Here is a 4,819-nt window from a genome sequence, read left to right on the forward strand (position 1 = left end):
ATTCTTTTCTAATTCACTCTTTGATTCTTTTTGAATCTTCATATTTAATAAAGTACCTAAAAAGTGCCAAGTGTCAGTGTCAGGCCTCTGTGAGTTAAACCAAAACATAATAGTAGTCAGTAATTGCAGACCATGCCATGCTCCAAGGAAAAACAAAGAAAGAGGGAGATTATTTTGGGTGTAAAACGCACCAGAATGCAGGAAATTGAATCTACTATTTAAAAAATTTCGGGGGGAGGACCCCCAGACCCCCCGAAAAATAAGTGTCCCCCCCACATTCAAAAAGCTGCTGACGCCCATGCCCACTGCACCCCTAGTGTTAGGTAGGCCGTGGTTGGAGAGACACGATCCTCACATCTCCTGGACCACTGGGCGGCTTTTGGGTTGGAGCATTGCTTGTCATGCCAATTGTCTGCGCTCCGCCCACTCTCCGTCCAGCGGTCCCAGGCCCGTAGTCTCTCCCCCGGATCTCACCGGTGTCCCCTCCGTTTATCACGACGTTGCCCCGGTGTTTAGTAAGGACCGAGCCCTTTCACTTCCCCCTCACCGGCCATATGATTGTCCCATCGACCTCCTTCCCGGGGCAGCCCTCCCCACGGGTCGTCTCTACAACCTCTCGAGGGGCGGATGCGTGCGGACCCGGCCAAGATCAAGGCAGTGGTAGAGTGGCCGCGGCCCACCGACCGAACCCAACTCCGACGCTTCCTCGGGTTCGCCGGCAGTTCATCAAGGGGTTTAGCCAGGTGGCGGCCCCCCTCACCGCATGCACCTCCACGGCTCGCCCGTTCTCCTGGAGCCCTACGTCGGTGTTGGCCCACCCCGATCCAGCAAGGCAGTTCATTGTGGAGGTGGATGCATCCGACACAGGTGTCGGGGCCGTCCTCTCCCAGCGGTCAGAGGTGGACCAGAAGATCCACCCTTGCGCCTACTTCTCCCGGCGTTACGACCCAGCCGAGAGAAACTATGATGTGGGCAATAAAGAGCTTCTGGCGATCCACGCCGCCCTTGGAGAGTGGAGACACTGGCTGGAGGGAGCGAAGCTGCCGTTCCTCGTGTGGTCAGACCACAAAAATCTGACCTATATGAAGACGGCGAAGAGAATGAACTCCAGGCAGGCACGCTGGGCCCTCTTCTTTAGCCGGTTCGACTACACCCTCACCTACCGCCCGGGGTCCAAGAACGTCAGGGCTGACGCCCTCTCCCGGCTGTTCCTGGGGGAGCCCCCTGAGGTTCCAGGGACCCTGGACACCATCCTTCCCCCAGCCCGGGTGGTGGGTGTCGTCACCTGGGCCATCGAATCGGTGGTAAGGCAGGCCCAGCGTGCCCAGCCCGACCCTGGCAACGGACCTCGGCACCGGCTGTTCGTGCCCCCCGCTGTCCGGTCACAAGTGCTAGAGTGGGGTCACTCTAGCCATTTCGCCTGTCACCCCGGCGTCCACCGGAGTTCATCAGCCGGCGGTTCTGGTGGCCCACTCTCCTGGGGGACGTCAAGGAGTTTGTGGGTGCTTGCACTGTCTGCTCCCGGAGCAAGGCCTCCCATCGCCCGCCTGCGGGTCTCCTGTGCCCCCTTCCTATCCCCGGTCGGCCTTAGTCTCACATAGTCCTGGACTTTGTGACGGGCCTCCCCATGTCCAAGGGTAAGGACACCATCCTGACCATAGTCGACCGGTTCTCCAAGGCGGTCCACTTCGTTGATCTCCCCAAGCTCCCCTCCACGGCCGAAACGGCCGAGCTCCTCACGCTCCATTTGGTGCGACTCCATGGGATCCCTCATAACAACGTGTCCGACCGGGGGCCCCAGTTCATCTCCAAGGTGTGGCAGGCTAGGGGATTGGGGCCACGGTCAGCCTCACCTCCGGTTACCACCCCCAATCCAACGGGCAGGCTGAGCGAGCCAACCAGGCCATGGAGACGGCTCTGCGGTGCATCACCACCAGCAACCCCGTCTCCTGGGCCAAGTATCTTGGATTTCCAAGGTGGCCGCCATGTAAAATCTATAAGTGCAAATATCTCGGCTTCCAAGCCACATAGAAGGTCAATCGTGGTGTCAAAATATACATTTTCTGGGTCAAGGAATGCATTAAAGCTATTGAGAATATCACTAGATGATTATTTGTGCCGAGATCAAATAAATATGTTCATTCTGGCAATGTATCCATAATTTTCAACTCGGTTCCTAAGCAGCTGCTGGACATATATTAATATGTATGTTTGCAATGGCATGTATATTGAAAAATGGACAACATGCATTAATTGAATTGAACTTTATGTGCTTCACTTTTTAACATAACAAAGCATTTGTGACAGGGCATGGTTAAAAAGTCCTCAACTAGGGCAAAATATTTTTTCTGTTTTTTCCAGATTATGAAAGGGTAGATTGTAAGCTTTAAAATGATGTGTCATACATTGAAATCTGAAACAAGTTGAAGAAGTCATGGATAGTTTAATGGTGATACCCCCTGAACCACCGTACTGAGATATCTAGCCTCAAACTTCTTCAGAGACGTTTTTCACAGAGGTAATGAGTGGGAACAATAGCTGGTTAACTCCACCCTAATCACTCCCTCAAGACAACCACACCCTCAAGACAACCACTCCCTCATTACACTACCTGTCATTACCTACCTGTCATCTGTCAGTGGGGTTGTCAGCTAACCCTCAGGAAGCAAAATTGCAGGGCTGACATAGCTAAATAATAATAATAATAATAATAATAATAATAATAATTCAAAATTCATGATTCATCATCATTTTATTGCCATGTGTGCCAAAAGTTTATTACGTCCCATTACAAGTACAACAGTAAAATTCATGGCAATGGAAAATGTTTGGCAAGATACAATTGAGCAATACAATAATAGAATGGTAAAAAATTATAATGTTGTGTCTGTGTGTATGCATTTATCATTATAGTCCATAAAGCATCTAGTGGGACTTCGGTGTAGTTCCTTCCCATCCCATCTGGGCATCAACGCTGTAATAAAAAAAGAAGACAGTACATTTAAAATGATTGCCCACTGTGACCAACACCACTTTTACAAAATAGCCTACTACTATCTTCATAAAATAGAATTGCATACAATGACAATGACAAATACCTGAAGTGCTGGTGACTCTCATCAAGGTGTCATCTCTCAGAACCTCTCACCTCCTCATTCTCTGTAACACACATTTCAGGTCAGAGGTGTGGACTCTTCTCTAGTATAGGTTTTCCTTAGACTCAGTGTACTATTGTTGTACTGTAAGGAGTAGGCTAGTGAAATCATTTCAATTCACAGTATTATTCTACAGCAAATCTACATATCAATGAATGAATCATTATTTTTGATTCCACATAACATTAGCGTTCATTACAAAAGCATTTACTTTTTCTATAATCTATTACATCTCTAACAAAGCTAGCTAGCTAGCTAACAAGCTAACACTTGTTTGGCTAGCTGGTACACACACACAAACACACTAAAATGGTGCATGACACATATTACACTATGTTGCATGTTTAGTAGGTCTGCAACAGTTGTATTTATTCATTATGTTTTATCTTTGACAACGTATTTCTTCCTCCCACCATCTCATTAGTGATGGTGGGAGGTGGTCTGATAACTGATGCTAACAACGGGGCTGATGCTACCTTACTCACAAAACAACAAATAACTGTTTGGCTATCCTAAGTAAACAACACAAAATCCTAGTAAACAACACATGTAACTCACTAAAACTTACCCAAGAACACAGCAGAAGGTCTGTGCAGACAACTGTCCCAAGAATAGTGAACTGATGTGGAGATCAATGTCTGACATTCCGTTGTCATCTGTCATTGTCAGATTCGGAGTTCGGAGTTCCCATTATGTATAGTCCAATATGAGTTCATTAATTGCCCACTGTCGATATTTCTGCCTGCTTTTGAAATTCAGTTGATAGCGTTAGCGAGAGGTTCAGCATCCATCTTGTAAACTTGTAAACAAACGCAGGTGGATCCTTACATACAGCTGGGGTGGGCGTGGCTACACACACTGTCACACTGAAACGAATAATACACCCGACTTTGCTAACTAAATGTAGGTATTTAGTGAATGTAAAACTGTTGGATATGATATCGAGTGGGTTCTTCATCGCTTCGTTTGTCGTCCTATGCCAAAAACCGGAAAACACATGATGTTAATTATTGTTGGTTATGAATCAAAGAACAGTTATTGAGTTTAAGACGATTTAATCAAAGTTACAAACAGATACATACATACATGTGTGCTCTCCGCTGGTTGGGCTGGTCAAAGAGGCCGATCTCCCCCTAGCCTGCTCGTTTTGTTCCCCTTGTAAGAGGGGAGGGGCCAGAGTGTATGTGTGTGTGTGTGTGTGTGTGTGTGTGTGTGTGTGCTTTACAAGGGTCCCAACCCCCAGAGGTCTCTGTTGGTCATCTGGTTGCCATAGAACCCTCATTGTTAGAGGGCATCATGCCCTTGCATGCCCTGGTATGTGTGTGTGTTTAAAATATACTACATATTCATACATAGATCATACATACTACATAGATCTTTGGGTCTCACCCTGGTTCATCACAATATGTAAATACAGTCACAGGCCATAGCCTATCACCTTATCTAGATGGTCATGAGGGCCGTCCCCTGTGATGTCACTATGGCCTTAAGTCAGGGGGCTCTTGCACAACATTGCACAACACTCAGGGGGCTATTTGCACAACATTGCACAACATTCCCCTACAGCATATATAAAGGCCCCTATCATACTATCTATGCATGTGTGTGTGTTTAAGTAGAAATATACGACACACATTTTTTCACAACAAGACTTGTTTGGCTCG

The 4,819-nt window shown here is 47.4% G+C and overlaps 1 long non-coding RNA gene across 1 annotated transcript; it reads right to left on the reverse strand.

Annotated features, from left to right (window-relative positions):
- Positions 1-2,779: 2,779 nt before the first annotated feature.
- Positions 2,780-4,128, reverse strand: LOC308168751. Its single transcript, XR_013937741.1, has 3 exons — positions 3,724-4,128; positions 3,099-3,159; positions 2,780-2,974 (listed from the first exon to the last, which is right to left on the reverse strand). It is a non-coding gene; the product is annotated as an uncharacterized lncRNA (long non-coding RNA).
- Between the last annotated feature and the right edge of the window lie 691 nt (positions 4,129-4,819).

Source organism: Nansenia antarctica (genome assembly GCF_963989245.1).
Source record: "Nansenia antarctica genome assembly, chromosome: 12".
NCBI lineage: Eukaryota > Metazoa > Chordata > Actinopteri > Argentiniformes > Microstomatidae > Nansenia > Nansenia antarctica.